Source organism: Narcine bancroftii, chromosome 3 (genome assembly GCF_036971445.1).
Source record: "Narcine bancroftii isolate sNarBan1 chromosome 3, sNarBan1.hap1, whole genome shotgun sequence".
NCBI lineage: Eukaryota > Metazoa > Chordata > Chondrichthyes > Torpediniformes > Narcinidae > Narcine > Narcine bancroftii.
The window spans coordinates 74,898,380-74,918,026 of record NC_091471.1 but is presented as its reverse complement, the minus strand read 5'-3'; the positions used below and the strand labels follow the sequence as shown (position 1 = coordinate 74,918,026).

The 19,647-nt window shown below is 42.0% G+C and overlaps 1 long non-coding RNA gene across 1 annotated transcript; it reads right to left on the bottom strand.

The window, feature by feature from the left end:
- Positions 1-9,486: 9,486 nt before the first annotated feature.
- LOC138757267 (uncharacterized) lies at positions 9,487-16,890 on the bottom strand. Its single transcript, XR_011353467.1, has 3 exons — positions 16,720-16,890; positions 11,497-11,577; positions 9,487-9,653 (listed from the first exon to the last, which is right to left on the bottom strand). It is a non-coding gene; the product is annotated as an uncharacterized lncRNA (long non-coding RNA).
- Positions 16,891-19,647: the final 2,757 nt, after the last annotated feature.

The window sequence follows — 19,647 nt, the reverse complement described above, 5'->3', positions numbered from 1 at the left end:
TTAACAGAATGGTACAAACAAGGTGGTTTGCAGCTACCAAACTTTAAGGATTATTATAGAGTAGCACAATTAAGATATCTATCAGATTTTTATCAAACAAGGGATAAACCAGATTGGACCAGGATAAGCCTAGATAAAATAGGGGAGAAGGTACCAGAACATATACTTTATAAGTGGGATGAAAAACTGGTGCAATATAGAAAGTCACCAGTACTGCACCATCTGCTCAACATTTGGAAGAAGATTCATGTAGAAAGGAAAAAAAACAAATTACCAACTACAAAAATTATTATTGGTGCAAAATCAACTAATCCCTTTCACAATAGATAACCTTTCCTTTAGAGAATGGGAGAGAAAGTGGATTAAAAGAATAGAAAATTGTTTTTTGGGAAATAATTTATTATCATTTGAACAAATGAAGTACAAATATGGAATAACTTATAGTACAATGTTTGCATACCACCAACTGAAAACCTACTTAAAGGACAAATGGAGAAGCAGACTGATATTACCAGAAGGAAGCAGCTTTGAATATGTGATTACAGACACAATGATAATTAAAAGATTTATAACAAACATATACATCAAGCTGCAAGAGAAAGAAAATAATGAAATAAGCTATAAACCCAAACAATAGTGGGATAAAGATCTAAAAATAAAGATAAAAAATGAAATATGGGAAAAGTTATGCTCCAGAACTATGAGAAATATAATAAATATGAGGTTACGCATGATACAATATAATTGGTTACACAGGCTATATATCATGCCCCAAAAGTTAAATAAATGGGATCCAACATTGTCAGATAGATGTTATTGCTGTAAGAAGGAAACGGGAACAATTGTACATGCAATTTGGGCATGTGAGAAAGTAAAAAAGTTTTGGGAAGATCTAAATCAGATATTAAATGAAATCACAAAATGCAACATACCAAAAAATCCAGAGATCTTTCTTATAATTAATATAAGAAGTAAAGAATTAGGCCTCAAACTGGATGAAGCGCAAAAAAGATTTATTATGATAGCCTGAGCTGTAGCAAAAAAGATGTATAATGTCAACTTGGAAATCAGAAGAGAGTCTGAGAGTACAGCAATGGTACATAGAAATGAATAAATGTATTCCATTGGAAAAAAATAACATATAATTTAAAGAATATAGTCACATTATTTGAACAAATTTGGGAGCCATACATGGAAAACAACAGAGAGGGCCAACCGCAGACCTCCACCCCCTAAATTGATAGAATGAGAAGAAGACATAGAAACATAGAAGATAGGAGCAGGAGTAGGTCATTCGACCCTTCGAGCCTGCTCCGCCATTCAACAAGATCATGGCTGATCTTAAAGTTCAGTACCCCGTCCCCATCTTCTCTCTGTAACCTTTAATACCCTTATACTGCCTATTATCCTCAAACCATGGCCCCGGGTTCTGGATTTTGGAAACATCCCATCTGCATCCATTCTGTCCAGTCCTGCCAGAATTTTATAGGTCTCTATGAGATCCCCTCTCAATCTTCTAAACTCCAGCGAGTACAATCCCAATTTGCGCAATCTTTCCTCATAAGTCATTCCTGCCATTCCAGGTATCAGCCTGGTGAATCGCCTCTGCACTCCCTCCATTGCAAGAACATCCTTCCTTAGGTAAGGTGACCAAAACTGCACACAATACTCCAGGTGTGGTCTCACCAAGGCCCTGTACAGCTGCAGTAAGGTATCCTTGTTCCTATACTCAAACCCTCTTGATATGAAGGCCAACATACCATTTGCCTTTTTAACCGCCTGCTGTACCTGCATGCTCGCCTTCAGAGACTGATGTACCAGTACCCCTAGGTCTCTCTGTACTTCCCCATCTCTTAATATATTGCCATTCAAATAGTAACCTGCCCTCCGGTTTGTATTACCAAAGTGGGTAACCTCACATTTATCCACATTGTAGTGCATTTGCCATGTATCTGCCCAGTCCCTCAATTTATCCAAATCACACTGGAGCTTCCTGACCCCCTCTTCCGTGCACACAACCCCTCCTAGCTTAGTGTCATCTGCAAATTTGGAGATATTACATCCAATCCCCTCATCCAGATCTTTAATGTAAATTGTGAACATCTGGGGTCCCAGTACAGATCCCTGTGGTACCCCACTGGTCACCGCCTGCCACTCAGAAAACAAGCCATTTATCCCAACTCTCTGTCTTCTACCTGCCAGCCAGTTCTCAATTCACATCAATACTTTGCCCCCAATCCCATGAGCCTTGATTTTGGAAGCCAGTCGATATGAACTGACCCAGTGTGTAAAAGTGGATGACACAGTTTTCTTGTTTATTTTCATTGTGTGATGATATTGTTTAATGGGTTTATTGTATTGTATGTTTTGAGCGTTTGGTGGGTTTGGAGGGGTGTGGGAGGGAGGGAGGGAAGGGGGGAAGAAAGTGATACTGTGTATATTGGAGAGGGAGATGTTTGTGTGTATTTTGGTTGGTGTGGTTCATAGTGTGAAAAATTTAAAAAAATTAAAAAAAGAGGAGGGGGTTCTAATGGAAAGTGGAGAAGTTGATATTAATGCCATCCCATTGGAGGGTGACCAGACAGAATATGAGGTGTTGTTCCTCCAACTTTCAATGTCAGAAGATCTCATTCTGGCAGTGCATGAGACCATGGACCCCGCCTCTTTCCCTTGCTGACATGTCAGTTCTAAACCATACCAAGCCATAAAACATAGCCTTATTCAAAGCACATCATGTGATGGCACATTTCAGTAGTGCCTCTACCTTGACCCTCAGGAGTCATGCCACCCAGTGATAGATTGACAGATCCTCATGCATTGGGATATCATGTAAATAATCAGTGGACGGTTTAAGGAGAGAGTTTACTGAATATGGATATTGATGCCCCAAATTTAATCCTCTACATCCAACCATCTGTTTTCACACTGGAGGTTTAATGGATGAAAATTTCTTGAGGCATTAGAGCAGGACATGTATATAAGATTTAATTATGCCAATGACCATCCACAGGGGCTAAACAATTGCAAATGTTTTCTAGAAAATGACTCATTGACTCCAAACCATAGCCCTCAGCATTTTGTACTTTGCAAGTTACATTTATATGACCTATTTCTCAGTCTCATTATCAGCAAGTGCATAAATAAATTGGCTGACTGAATATTCAATTTAATAGAAACTGTTATGAAGGGAAATGTATTTTTGACAGTGAGAATGACAAAGGTTGTTGAACTGCCCAACTTAGGTAACTCTGGTGCTGTGTAAAAATGACTAAGGATTTAGAGGAAAAATAATAGTTGTGTCAGCTAAATGAAAATAAATTGACCAAAATATAATAATAGTTGATCATGTAAAATAATACATCAAGATTTTCCTTTCAAATCCTACTCTGCACTCAGCAGATTTTTCATTAAAAATAAATTTGATATAATAATTGTTCAACGAACATGTTTATTGTGTGGAAAAATATATTGATGTTGAATTGGTAGAGTCCAATTGCTTTACAAGACACCGTATATTTTTATAACTGTGATATCCTCTTACAAATAGCTAAGAGTCATTGCCAAGTTTAGAATCAGTATAGCATTTTCAGCAGATACAAATGGAGCTTAGGTACATATTCTCCCTCTCAATTTATTTTAAAAGCGAACAATGTGAAATAGAAATTTGGGGAGCAGAAAATGATCCTGATGTTCATTTATTATTTCTTATGGTGATCAATTGGTTTTATGGATATTTTGGAGCTCCAAATATGCACTTCAAATGGTGCTAATGCCCAATTAGATACCATTAGATTTAAGCAAATCAACAAGGAGCATTACTATGGAGGTGAAATAGCAGCACTTGGTTCCCGTTGGTTGATGCCAGAGAAGCTTACAACTGCTGTCCACAAGTATGCTGGCTCTGGGGAAGCAAGTCAGAGCTTAAAGAATTTTATTTATGGCAGCCAGGGAAATGTCAGAAAAAGCTGCTACGGAGGGGAAAGAAAATGCAGTGACTTGGGATATGGTGACCTCTGTGTTTGATCCCCATGCAATGGTCTGACCTGTCTGCCCCTCCATTCTGATAGTTCTGACAGAAGGGCCTGTGACTGCAAAATGAAGCTCAGAATTGATTTGAAGATGATGGCTGCAGTGAGCCATGGGACCAGCACTGATGTAATTTCTATAACATTGACCATTGAAAACTGTGGCTGGAAGATTCAATGAGCAAGACGTCCAGTCACAGTGTAGATCATTTAATTGGCCCCTCCTTTCTAACCAAGATATGCTCCTAGTTTCACAGTGAGAGATTAATGAATGGCATGGGTTGGCTTCAAAATTTCTGCAAACAGTGAAGGAAATGTGCATTTAAAAATAGATATACACAGTGGGTTCAGATGGTTTTGTGGTAAATTTCAACAATTACAATAATTTTCATTTTGATCAAAATGATAATGAAATAAAAATGTTCCAAAGTATCCCAAATGAGTATGAGTTGACATGCCACCTTAGGAGCTACTAAAACAGATGACAAAATGGTTGACAAAAGAGATAGACATTAGCAGTCACTGAAAGAATGGAATAAAATGGTTACTTGAGAGGGAATTCAAATTTGAGGTAATTTATTTAAACTCCATGTGGTATGTTGAATATGTTGAGACCATTGAGTACACCAAAGATTATGAGACATGATGTCGCACCAGCTGCAGCCCTGAAAGCTTGTGCCCCAGAACTTGCCATGCCTCAAGCCACACTGCTCTCAAACAGGGATATTTTAAAGATGATGACTATTTTCCAAGGCACCAGGTTATACATGGAGTAAAGATGGGAGGGGGGGGGTGTATTATAGACTGAGGGATATTCACAACCCTCGGCAGTTTTTGCAAGCTTAAGGAAAGCAGCTCCCCTATCATGCACTGATGAACCCTGATAGGTTGCTCTCAACGATCTACTTGTCGAGGTTGTTAGATATGTAGGCGACATGGCAAATTTCCTCAGGTTTCTGAGCAAGTAGAGGCACTGGTGCACTTTCTTAGCCATTGAATTGACATGGATGGACCTAGACAAGTCATTGGAGATGTTTACCCCAAGGAAAATAAAGCTATTATCTCCACTTCAGTACAGTTGATGTAAATCAGGGAGTGAGCTCCGCTCCTCCTCCGGAAATCTACTACTGGCTCTTTGGAAAGGTCCCAACCCAAAGTATTGATACATTATTTCTATCCATGGATGCTGCCTGGCCCATAGAGTCACTCCCAGCTTCTCATTGTTTGCTCTCAGTCTTGTAGAGTCCACATAGTTCAGCTGTGTGTTGGAAATCATATCTTCCCTGATATTCTTTTGATTGAACCACAAAGGAACAGCAAAAATACAATTAGTTAGTGATTAGGTAAGAAGCAAAGCTACATCCAGGTATGAGACTGCAACATAAGAGGTAGTCTGGTCAATGTGGTCATGTAGAGAATAAAATGGAACAAAGGCAAAAGGATGCAAGTACAGATAAAGCAATACGTAAAAATGCAAAAGACAAGAATGTGGGGCATGTTGAAAGTGTGTTGGCTCAGTTCTTTCTGACCTACTAGCTGTGTTTTACAACTTTGTACTTCACACCTTTCATGTTTCCTTGTCTGTATACTCATTCACTAATGATGCTAACTTTAGAGCATTTACTCCATTTTTTTTCTCTTTAACTGCTCCTATTAACTCATTGACTGGATGATCCCGACAACTTATCTTGATAAACCTTGTATTCTCTCTATCACTGATATTCACTTTTCCCTTTCTGTGCCTCTCACACCTCCTCTGAATTAAAATGAACATTTTTCTTCCTCCCCAGTTCCAAGACTCTGTTCCTCTTTCCACCGATGCTGCCTACTCTTCTGAGTATCCAGAATTTTCTCTTTTTATTTCAGAGGGTCACCATCTGCAGTTTTATTTTCAATGCAAGTCTTAGTTTTGATAGTGGAAAAGTTCAATTTAATACAAATTGAATTGGAAGGAAGTTATTAATAGGACTGTGAGCAGCTGTGTGATATTCTGAATCATACATTAAGGGTTTCCATTGGAGCATTTCCACAGTGGCAGATCTCAAAGGTACATCATTGCTTACACATCATTTTGGGACATCTGGAGTTTATGAAAGATGATGAGATATCAGTTCATTTTATGTAATTGCAGCCCTATTTCTGGTGGCCCTTCATTAGTTTGTAACAAAGCTATTTCCACTTCTTTAACTGGCATGAATTTCCAAGACACACATTGACTGATAATGATGATCATTTTGTTCTCACATGCATTGTACAATGTACACATGCACCAAAATTCTTACAGTGGCTGAATAGGTATTTGTTAAAAAGAAATACAATAGTATACTGAATTGAATAAAATTACACAATAAACACATATCAGACAATAAATATTCACAGTATTGCTGGTAAAATGAAATAATTTGCAATAGTTCAGACAGTTGTACAGCAGTCTATGATTGGTGTAACAAGGGAAAGTTCAAGAGTCTGATAGCTTTTGGAAAGAAATTGTTCTTGATCGAAGAGGTGTAGGTTTTCAGGCTTATGTACCTTCTGCCTAATGGTAGCAATGAGACGAGGTTGTGACCAGGGTGATGGGAGTCCTTTATGATTTTGGCTACCTTTCTGAGGCAGTGCTTCACATAGATGGGAGGACAGAGCCTGAGATGGATCTGGCTATGCTTGCTACCTTCTGTAGCCTTTTGCATTCCTGTGCATATGAATTTCAAAACCAGGCTATGATTCAACCAAGTCAATGTTTTTACCATGGTAAGCCTGTAGAAATTTGAGAGAGTACACAACAATGTGGTAAATGGCATTGGTGGGTCTTCAAGCACCAGAATAGGTCTTTTTGAAATATGGACTCTCAGGAACATGAAGGTACTGACTCTCTCTACCTTCATCCCATCAATGCAGACAGGTGCATAGTTTTGTGGTCTTTCTTTCATAAAATGGTTGGCATTGGTGAAGCTGAGAGCAAGATTACTGTTCTGACACTACCCAACTAGGTTCTCAATCTCCATCCTTTATTCTCACTAATCATTTCCAGTTATTTGGCCTTCAATAGTGATGTCATCGGTGCATTTGTAGATTGAATTGGAGCTGAATTTGACTGCATGGTAATGGTGTTCAAAAAATAGAACAGGAGACTAAGCATGCTGCCCTGGAGTGCCCTGTGTTGATGGTCAGTGTGGAGAAGGTTGTGTTGTCAATCCACCCTGATTGGGGTCTTCTGATGAGGAAGTCAAGGATCCAGTTTCAGGGGACTAAGGACAATTTCAGATACTTCAGCTTGCTCAAAGGTTTTGCAGATATGAAGGTGTTGAACAACAAGCTGTGTTCAATGAACAAAAGACTAACGCAAGTGTTTCTGTGGTCAAGGAGTTCTAATGTAGAATGGAGAGCTAGCAAGATGGTTTCCATTGACCTGTTATGGTGATAGGCAAATGGAAGTGGGTCCAAGTCCTTCCTAAAATAGGAGATGATTGGCTCCATAACCTATGTTTTGTAGCACTTCATCACAATAGATGTCAGTGCCACCAGCTGATAGTCGTTTAGGAATGTCACCTTGCTTCTCCTGGGAATTGGAATCATAGATACCCATTTGAAGCAAGTGGAACCTTCTAACCATTGCAGTGAGAGATTGAAAATAAACACTAGCCAGTTTGTTTGCACAGGTTTCAAGGACCTGGCATTCTGAGGATTCACCCTCCAGAAGGTTCTTTTCACTTCAACCTCAGAGATAGCAGAGTCACCAGGGCTTTGGGGGCATGATCGTCATTGTTTTCCTTTCAAAGCGAGCATTGAGCTTGTCCAAAAACAATGTATACAAATGATGATACTGCCCTGTTTCACCTTATAGGATGTGATGGCCTGTAAACCCTGCCACAAATATTAGGCATTTGTCTGAGTCACCAGCTTGGTCTGCAATTGTCTCTGTATTGGTAATGACCTTCTGGAGCATGTCTCTGGGCTTTCTGTCTTTTTCTGAATCTCCAGTCCTAGATGCCACAAATCTGGTTCTTCACTAGTTTGCCAGACTCTTGGTTCATGCAAGGCTTCTGATTAAGATACACCTGGATAATCTTAGTATGAGCACACTCATCCGTACATTTTCTGATAAAGTTGGTGAGCGCTGCAGTATTTTCATTCAGATCCACCATCAATTCCTAGAATGTTGCCCAATACTCCCATTCCAGACAGTCACAAAGCTGCTCTTCTGCCTCCCCAGAGTATCTTCATACAGTCTTTACAGTTGGTTTTGTGCTCATCAGCTTCTGTGAGGAATAGAATCCATGTAAATAGTGGCATGAATAGAGGTTTATAGTAGATGGAGCATTTTCTTCCTGGAGGTCAGTGAGCAGTGGAGTTCTACCTTCAAGGTGTATCTTCGAAAGTGCATCTGTTCTGGTATCCCTGATTTTTATAAATGATTTGAATGAGGAAGTGGAGGGATTTGGGAATAACAAAGTTTGGAGTTGTGAATGGAGCAGAAGGTTGTTGTATATTACAATGGGATATGGACAGGGTGTAGGATTGGGAAGAGAAGTGGCAGATGGAGATCAATATGGGAAGTGTAAAGTGATGCACTTTGGAAGATACACCTTGAAGGTAGAGTACATCCTTACAGAGTAAAGGATTCTTAGCAATGTGGAGGAATTTGGGGTCTCAGACCGTAGATCCCTCAAGGTTCCCATTCAAACTGATTGGGTGATTAAGAAGATGTATGGTCTGCTGATCTTCATTAGTTGAGGGATTGAGTTCAAGAGTTGTGAGGAAATGTTGCAGCTCTATAAAACTCTGATTGGACCACACTTGATGTCCTGTGTTCAGTTCTAGTCACCTCATTATGGAAAAATTGTGGAAGCTTTGGGCAGGGTGCAGAGATTTATCAGGATGCTGACTGGATTGGTAAACATGTTTTATGAAGTAAAGTTGAGCAAGCTAGAATGTTTTTTTTTCTGGAATGCCAGAGGATGAGAAGTAACTTAATAGTGATGTATAAGAATATGAGAGCTATGGATAGGGTTGACATCTAGCACCTTTCTTCCCAGGATGGCAATAGCCAATATCAGAGGATATCTATTTAAGGTGAATGGAGGAATGTTTTGGGGAGATGTTAAGAGGTCATTTTTGTTACACAAAAATCATCTGGTGCCTGGAATGCATTACCAAGGTGGTGGTGGAGGCTATAACAAAGGGAACATATAAAAGGCTCTTAGATAGCCTACATGGATATAGGCTATAGTTTATTGATTTTGGGCTGTAAAGGAAACAAGGGTTGAATTGATAGTGGAGTAGATTTATAGTAGTTAGCACCACATCAAAGTGCCCGATCTGTGCTGACCTGATCTATGCTCTATGTTCTCTGATCTGCATTGCAAATTAGAACCTACGTATACCAAGGTATTTTTAATGTACACTCAACCTCTTGATACTTCAGTATACATTTTACAGATTGTGGTACAAATATGAGATAATCTTTTGATTAATCAGTAGATTTTATTTTATTGCCCCTACTCAAATTTTAAATAACAGTTTGGAATCCATTCAAGAAGTTGCAAGACTTTTAGTGAACTGCAGCAGAACAATTCGAAGCAAGATTGTTTCACCACTTCCTCTGGCAAAATGTTTGAGATAGTGGCCACTCTATAAAAAACACATACCCTCAAAGTGAAATTGAGATTAACAATAGGTTAAAGCACTCTAAGAATGTAACCAGCAAGATGGATAAAGGCATCCCAGTAGATGTGTGCTTGATTTTTTTTGTGTTTTTGAGGGTTATTCATTTATAATCATTATAATAGCAAAGTATAATCACGTAATCTCCTAATATCATAGAATCATAGAACGTTACAACAAAGAAAACGTTGCCCCTCTAGTCTCATATCCATGTACCTATCCAATTTACTTTTAACACACGATTGAGGCCGCATTCACCACATCAGATGGCAACTCATTCCACACTCCCACCACCCTCTGAATGAAAAACTTCCCCCTAGTTTTAGCCATAAACCTCTCCCCCTTCAGCTTAAAACTATGAGCTCTCATATTTATCTCCCCCAATCTAAGTGGAAAAAGCACCCACTCTGTCTATAATCTTGTAAACCTCAATCAAATATTCCCTCATTCTTCTTTGCTCCTGTCTAATCTTTCCCTGTAACGCAAGCCCTGAAGACTGAGCAACATTTTAATAAATCTCCTCTGCACTCTTTCAATCTTATTGATATCCTTCCTGAAGTTAGGCACCCAGAACTGCAAATAATTCTCCAAATTTGGCCTTACCAATGTATGAAACAACTTCAACATAACATCCCAACTCCTATATTCAATACTTTGATTTATAAAGGCTAAGATATCAAAAGCTTTCTTTACAACCCTTCAGGAAACAATGTATCTGCATTCCTAGAACCTCTGATCCTCTGCAATCCTTAGTGCCTTATCATTTATTGTATATTTCCTACCTTGCGTTGCCCTTCCAAAATGTATCACCTCCATCTGCCACTTTCTGGCCCATTCTCCTATCTGGTCCAGATCCCTCTGTTTGATAACTTTCTTTGCTGTCTACAAAGTCTCCTATCTTTGTATCATCACCAAACTTGCTGATCCAATTCACAGCTTTAGCATCCAGATCATTGTTGTATACAACAAATAATAATGGTCCCAACATGGATCCCTGAGGCAGACCACTGATCACAGGCCCATGATGTGAGTTTCAAGTGGAAGCATTATAGAAATGAGTGGGCTGATTTCCCATCTTTCCAACACTTTTGAGGCCATCTGTGATAAAACTATCTCATGAGTTCAACTAAATGGATATCAATGGGATGACTTAACTGGGTCTAAACCATACCCAACAGCATTATTGGAGAACTTTCACTAGAAGGACCTCAGCATTTCAAAGAAACACTCATGACTGCAGTGAGCAAAGCCCAGATCCCAAGTAAATGAATAAATCAACAAACAAATAAATAACCATACACTGGGCAGTAGAAGATTATAAATGAATTACCCAGCAAAAATGTTTTCTTTCCAATATTTTTAACAGATTTGTATTCCCACATAAAACAAATGAAATTCAGATATTATGCATCAGCAAAGATTTGTAATTATACACAAATCATTTCTCTTGTGAATAGAAGGAAGTTTAGAATTAGATAATCTTCAAGTTAATGAAGCGGACTCTGTCCATAGATCACATGCAATATGCTTGTCATGGTTTTTCAATGACTCACACAATTACTTTAAAAAAACACAATTGTTCACTTATGAAATATTCAAGCAAAAATTCACTGTAGATATTTTTTTAATTCCTGTGGTACAATATTTAAGGATATTTATTCAGCTTTGCTATTAACATTGTTTGCATTCAACAGATGACTCATCTGTGTACAGGAGCCCCAAGGTGCACATTAAATGTGACAACATTCATAGGCTCTTTTATAAAAGTTAATGTCATTTAGAAGGTCTTAAATTAAAATTTATTGCTCACATATTAATTTTTCAATATGAAGAATATTGTTTGTTCCGATTAATTTTCAAGGAGGAAATTGTCCCACTAATTTCTTCATTGCTGGAGACAAGAATCCAAAGAAAAGGTGGGTTATAGTACAGAATAGTTAAAACTAAGGAAAGATCATTGAAATAATATCATCTTCAGTTAAGCACAAGTTTGACTGGGGCCTAACATTGTTTTGCCATAACTCTCTAAGGGTAGCAGAAGGACATGGATCTCTCATTAGTAAAAGATGATGCCCCTGCATTTTTTAATGGAACTTCCTATATATGCTGCACTTTGAGCTAAATGAACCTCTTGATGGAAAAGGTTGATGTTCCTGCAATTTCTGAGTTACTACACCATACATTTAAAAAAATTTATTACTGCACTCCCTGCTGTACTGAAGTCTGGACTGCATGCAAAACAAAGCTTTTCACTTTATCCTTGTACATATGACAGACACTTCAGCCCACAATGCCCATGCCAACCTTTCTGCCATCTACACTCATCATATTTGTAAGCATAATGTCTATCACCTTTTATGCCTTTCCTGTTCATAGGTTACCCTGCCTAAATGTTTCTTAAAAATTGAGATTGCACCTGATTCCACCACCTCCTCTGGCAACACGTTCAAGACCCCTCTGTGTAAAATAAATGTTTCCCAAAATCCACTTTAAAACTCTTTCCTCTCATCTTAAAAGTAAGTCCTCCTATTTTGGATACAATATCATGAGGAAAAAAAGCCTCGGACTAACTACCTTTTATATATATATATATATATATATGTATATATACTGATTTTATAATTTTACATCTGTCTGTCAGGTCATTCCTCCATCTTTTTTGCTCTAACATAAACAATCCCATCCTATCCAATTTCTCCCCATAATCAAAGTTCTCCAATCCAAGATGCATCCTGATTAATCTCATCTGCATTCTCTCCAGAGTATACACACCCTTCCTGCAGTGCAATGATCAGAACTGCACATAACCACATCCTAACCTGTGTTTTGTAAAATGTGAACATTACATCTTGGCATTTATTTCTTGTCCTCGGACCTATGAAGGCAAATGTGTTATATGCCTTCTTAACTAGATTTCAGATTTATTGTCAGAATACATACATGACATTGTATACAACCTTGAGATTGCTTGTCCTCTGGGCACAGCAGAATTACCACTAATTGGTAGTGCAAAAAGAACTGTACACGGTAGCCAGCGGAATCAACCCAACACATGATGGGCCGAATCACCATAGTGAACAGCCAGCGCGGCAGGGCATAGGGGCTTTACCCCAACCGTGCAGAATTTCCAGACTGCAGGAGCGCGTTGCCAAGGGAATGGCCAGTCCTCACAGCTGCATTATAATATGACTCCCATGAGGCCTGTCGCCTTTGCTGAAAAGTAACACATGTGGTTTGAATAAATGGCAGTTACTGGTTTACTTGCTTGGTGTGGACAGTATTTATTTCATCAGGTCTACCTGTAGCAGTGCTACAGTGGTGACCCCGAACAGGTTCTAACTTTTTTAGAACCCACAACACGTAGCAAGATGACTCTTGTTGACCCATCCAGAGCCCAAGCGGCTGTCACCAACAGATCTTCCGCGGCAGTTGATGCTGTAAGCATTCTGGGCAAACCAGCCATGCAGCTGGCTGCAAATTGCAGAATTACAGTTCACCCTATGAGGAATATCAGCCAAGGACATAAAGTTCTGGCACATGGTCAGTGCCCTGGACCCTGCCACAGCAGCGAATGTTGCCCCATTTGTCAACAACACACCCGTGCACGGCAAGTACACGATGTTTAAATGGTTTTTGCTTGAGTCATTTGAACTTAGCCAGCATGAATGGGCTGTTTACATGCTTAACATGCAGGGCCTAGGTGATCACATCCCCTCAGAACTGATGCAGGAGCTAGTGGCCCTTGCAGACGGACACAGAAGGTGCTTCCTGTTTGAGACCCTGTTCCTTTCCAAGTTGCTGGTCCACATTGCCACTGCAATCTCCAACATGGACTTTGCCAAACTGTACCTCATGGCGAGAGAAGCAGACCGGCTCTTCTGTACTCCGCAACCCGACTCCATCCATGTGCAGCCCATTTGCACAGTGGGAGCAACAGCACAAACCTTGGCCACCTCATGTGCCATCACAGCAGTCAAGCCAAAATGTGGTGACTGCAGTGACAAAACAGCAGGGTACTGCTACTACTATTGTCAGTGGGGCTGCAATGCCCAACAGTGCATACTGCCCTCCACCTCTTCAGGCAGCAAACCCAGTCTGATGCAGGGAAACTAGCAGGTTGGCCACCATTAGTGGCATCAGCAGTTGGCACTAGAAAAGGTCTGCTTTACCTTTACGACTGGAAGGCCCAGCGGGAATTCCTGATAGGCACCGGAGCAGAAATTAGCCTAGTTCTGCCCACATTCTTTAAGTGGAAGAACAATGCCAGAGTCCTACCCCTCCAGGCTGCCAACGGTTCAACCATCCCCACCTATGGGACACGTTGCGTGACCATTCACACCGGGAATACTGTTTTCATGTGGGACTGTACCATCTCATCTGTAGGCCTAGCTCTCCTAGGAGCGGATTTCCTCCAGGTGAATGAACTCCAGGTCGACCTCAATTGGTCACCACCTTCCAGGTGTACCCCTCACACTGCGCCAATGCACTTTCTGGATTTTGTGAATCCATGCTCTCGAACAAAGTGAGTACACCACATTGCTCGGCGACTTCCCTGCTCTACAGGCCCCCAATTCCCATGATGTGGAACCAGCACATGGCGTGCAACACCACATTGAGACCACTGGACCACCTGTGACTTCCCCAAGTCCAGGCCAAGGCCAAGTTTGCCACGATGGAGGAATTGGGAATTGTGTGCCATTTCAACAGCCCATGGACTTCACCACTACACATGGACCCAAAGAACGACCGCAGGCTCAATGATGCAACATTACCGGAAAGATACCCCATCCCACACATACAGCACTTTGTGTCATGACTCCAAGGTGCCCAGATTTTTTCCAAAGTCAATCTGGTGAAGGGCTACTACCGGATCCCAGTGCACCAGGATGACGTCCAGAAGTTGGCCATAATCACCCTTTGTCCTCTTTGAATTCCTGAGAATGCCATTCCAGGTAAAAATTGCAGCCCAAACATTCCAGCATCTTATGATCATAGTTGCAAGAGACCTAGAGGGGATTTTTGTGTACTTGGACAACATCATCATTGCTAGCCCAAATGCCAGGACCCACAAATAACATTTAAAATGCCTGTTTGCTTTGCTGCAGGCTTCTGGGCTAGCCATCAACCCGTCTAAGTGCCAGTTAGGTTTGTCCACCATCAACTTCCTTGGGGCACCTCATCTTCAACAAAGGAGCAACTCCTTTGCCAGACAAGGTCGAGGCCATTCAGAACCTTCCCAGGCCCAAAACCCTCAAAAGCCTGTAGGAATTCCTTGGGATGGTGAATTTCTATCATCACTTTCTCCCAGAAGCAGCAGCCACCATGTGGCCTCTCTTCGACCTCATTAAGGCAGGTAACAAGGAGCCCACCTGGTCTGTGGAAGCACTCCAGGCATTCGGAGACCAAAATAGTACTCTCCAAAGCCACGTTCCTGGCATACCCGGATCCAGACTTACCCCTGTCATTAAGGACAGATGCCTCAAACTGGGCTGTGGGCACAGTGCTGAAACAGTGGGTGGGTCACCAATGGTGGCCACTCACTTTCTTCAGCAAACACCTCCGACCACCCAAGCTGAAGTACAGTGCTTTTGATGGCGAACTGTTGGCAATGTACCTGGCCATACACCATTTCCAATACATCGTCAAAGGCCAAGTGTTCACAGCCTACATGGACCACAAACTGTTGGCACAGGCTTTGGGCAAAGTCCCAGACCCCAGGTCGGTGAGGCAACAATGGCACCTTTCATACATCTCCGAATATACAACAGAAAACCGCCATGTAGCAGGGAAGCCCAATGTGGTAGTTGATGCACTATCCAGGGCAATGATCTCCGAGGTGAAGGGTGGCATCAACACAGCTCAGCTTGCCAGGGACCAGGCTGAAGATGCCAACACACAGGCATACCGCACCGCCATCGCCAGCCTACAAATTGAGGAGCTTGCACCCTGTTCGACACTCCTGTGTGATATGTCTACAAACAACCCCAGGCCAATCCTGCCCACAATATGGAGATGTCGGGCATTCAGTCAAGTGAATGGACTCTTTCATCCTTCCATCCAGTCAACAGTCTGCCTCATTTCAGACAGGTTCGGATGGCACAGGCTTCAACGCAAACTTTCACTTTGGGCAAAAACTAATGTACAATGCCAGCAAACCAAAGTCTATCGGCATACAAAAGGCCCATTGCAACATTTCCCTCCCTCAGCAGACAGGTTCGAACACGTGCACATGGACATTGTAGGGCCCCTTCCCATCAGCCAGGGGATGAGGTAACTTTTTGCCATGACTGACCACTTTACACACTGGCTAGAGGCAGTGCCCATGCTAGCCTTGACATGGAGACCTTTTTGGTGTCTCTTCCCAAATAACTTTGGATCGGGGAGCCCAGTTTACTTCTTCCCTCTGGGAGACCATGGCCAAATTCAGTGGCAGCCAGCTATACCACACAACCACCTACCACACCCAGTCCAATGGGATGGTAGAGCGCTTTCATCCCCATCTAAAAGCAGCCCTCAAATCATGACTGCATAGGCCCAATTGGATGGATGAGATCCCATGGGTCCTGCTGGACATCTGCACAGCACCTAAAGAGGCCCTCCCCACCTCCTCAGAGGAAATGGTCTACAGTGCACCGCTCTCCATCCCATGCGATATCCATTTCAGCTCCACAGAACCACCACCAAATGCCCTGGACGTTCTACAATGGCTGAAGAACCACACCACCTACCCATGCCCACATCCTACCACCATCTACGAGATGTCAACCAGCCACGTCCCACAAGAACTCAAAGCTGCGGACTTTGTCTTTGTAAGACAGGGCAAACCAGGTACCCCCCTGCAGTATCCTTATGAAGGGCCTTTCAAGGTACTGAAAAGGGAGGGGGTTGTATATACTCTAGACATTGGAGGGAGGCATGACATTTTTACAGTTGACCACCTCAAGAAAGCCCACTTGCACACTTCAGAGCCTTTTCCTGCCCCAATACTATGGCGCCGGGGGCGTCCACCCAAAGACAATCTCCCAAACCTCACCCAACGAGACTGCAATTCTGGGGGGGTGGGTGATGTAGTGGGCCAGGTCAACCACGCACAAGATGGGCTGAATCACCATAGCGAACAGCCAACATGGCAGGGCACAGGGCTTTCCCCCTACCATGCAGAAGTTCCGGGCTGCAGTGAGGGGCACAGCCAGGCCTCACAACAGCATTATGACATCACTTCTGTGAGCCTGTCCCCTCCCCTAAAAAGGAATGTGCGTGGTTTGAATAAACAGCTGTTACTGGTTTACTTGCTTGGTGTGGACAGCATTTATTTCAGCAGGTCTACTTTTAGCAGTGCTACAACACAGCATATATGTGTAAACAAAGAAAGAACTGTAAACAGATAACGAATGTGAACAAACTGATTGTGCATTACAGAAAGAATAAAAAAGAAAATCAATAAAGTGCACAAGTAAGAGTCCTTAAATGAATCTCTGTTTGAGTTTGTCTAATGGTGGAGGGGTCCTATTCTATCTACCTGTGTTGCTACTTTAAGAGAATGGACTGGAATCCAAGATCCATCTGGTTCATCAGTATTCATTCGCATCCCAAAAATGTATTGTATACGTCCTATCCCTACTTGACTGCAGAAAATGCATCAACTTGCTCTTATCAGGATTAAGTGCTCTACCCAACTCTTCATCTGATCTTTATCCTTCTGTAACCGTATCCAACCTTCCTTCATATCCACTACATCTCCAAAATTCATGTCATCTGTATACTTTCTTCCGACAGTCACATTCAAGTCATTAATATGAATCACAAAGACCAAGGATCCCACCAGAAATCCCTGCGGAATCCCACTGGTCACAGAATTGTAATCAGAAAAGCATCCCATCTCTGCTTTTTAATCACCAAATCTGGATCCACTTTGGTGCCTCTCTTTGAAACTCATGCAGGATCTCATCCAGTGTCTATTTAGTCCTCAGAGAAAACACTGCCTATCCTGCCTTCATCAATTTTCTTCATTAATTCTTCAAAATACTCAATCAAATTCAGCCGGTGTAAAATATCTTGATGCACAGTGAAAAGTAAAGAACCTGTTTGTATTACATTGTACATCATTTAATATATTATTTGATGTAGACACCAGTTGATTTGAGAATTTCCTTCAAAACAGGATGTTATTTATATCTTGCATTTAATTGTATGTGCAAGTAGGAACAGAAGGGAACCTACATGTACTATTTAGCAAGTTGCTGTTCGGTGGAAAAGAAGGACAGTGATTTCCAACATGGAAGGTAGAAAACAATATTCTCTGAATTATGCAGTGACAATAGGAGAAGGTGGGAAAAGAAGAGATGTTGAGGAACTTGGTCCTGTACATAGAGTGACTGGAAACACTCGTATCATCAAGGCATTGGGAACAAGAAGAATTAGACTTCTGACCTGAAACATTCACTGTTCTTTCTCTCCCAAGGATGTTGCACAACCAGCTAAGTTCTTCCAGTAGATTGCTTATTGCTCCAGATTCCAGCATCTGCTGTCTCTCACGTGTCTTGAGACAAAATTCTTTGGCTTGGCTTTACGGACGAAGATTTATGGAAGAGTATATCCACGTCTGGTGACTGACAAGTCCGATGTGGGACAGGCAGGCACGGTTACAGCGATTGCAAGGGAAAATTGGTTGGTTGGGGTAGGGTGTTGGGTTTTTCCTCCTTTGTCTTTTGTCAGTGAAGTGGGCTCTGCGGTCTTCTTCAAAGGAGGTTGCTGCCCGCCGAACTGTGAGGCGCCAAGATGCACAGTTGGAGGCGACATCAGCCCACAGGCGGTGGTCAATGTGGCAGGCACCAAGAGATTTCTTTAAGCAGTCCTTGTACCTCTTATTTGGTGCACCTCTGTCTCGGTGGCCAGTGGAGAGCTCGCCATATAACACAATCTTGGGAAGGCGATGGTCCTCCATTCTGGAGACGTGACCCACCCAGCACAGATGGGTCTTCAACAGCATGGATTCGATGCTTGCGGACTCTGCCTGCTTGAGTACTTCGATGTTGGTGATGAAGTAATTCCAATGAATGTTGAGGATGGAGTGGAGACAGCACTGATGGAAGCATTCTAGGAGCCATAGGTGATGCCGGTAGACAACCCATGATTTCCGGAGCTGAACAGGAGCGTGGGTATGACAACGGCTCTGTACTTGCTGATCTTTGTGTGTTTCTTCAGGTGATTGTTTTTCCAGACTCTTTTGTGTAGTCTTCCAAAGGCTCTATTTGCCTTGGCGAGTCTGTTGTCTATCTCATTGTCGATCCTTGCATCAGATGAAATGGTGCAGCCGAGGTAGGTAAATTGGTTGACCGTTTTGAGTTCTGTGTGCCCGATGGAGATGTTGGGGAGCTGGTAGTCATGGTGGGGAGCTGGCTGATGGAGGACCTCAGTTTTCATCAGGCTGACTTCCAGGCCAAACATTTTGGCAGTTTCTGCAAAACAAGACATCATGCGCTGGAGAGCTGGCTCTGAATGGGCAACTAAAGCGGCATCGTCTGCAAAGAGTAGTTCACAGACAAGTTGCTCTTGTGTCTTGGTGTGAGCTTGCAGGCACCTCAGATTGAAGAGACTGCCATCCGTGCGGTACCGGATGTAAACAGTGTCTTCATTGTTGAGGTCTTTCATGGCTTGTTTCAGCATCATGCTGAAGAAGATAGTAAAGAGGGTTGGTGCGAGGACGCAGCCTTGCTTCATGCCGTTGTCAACGGAGAAGGGTTCAGAGAGCTCATTGCTGTATCTGACCCGACCTTGTTAGTTTTCATGCAGTTTGATTATCATGTTGAGGAACTTGGGGGTGGGGGGGGGCATCCTTGGTGCTCTAATATTTGCCAAAGCCCTTTCCTGCTCACGGTGTCGAAGGCTTTGCTGAGGTCAACAAAGGTGATGTAGAGTCCTTTGTTTTGTTCTCTGCACTTTTCTTGGAGCTGTCTGAGGG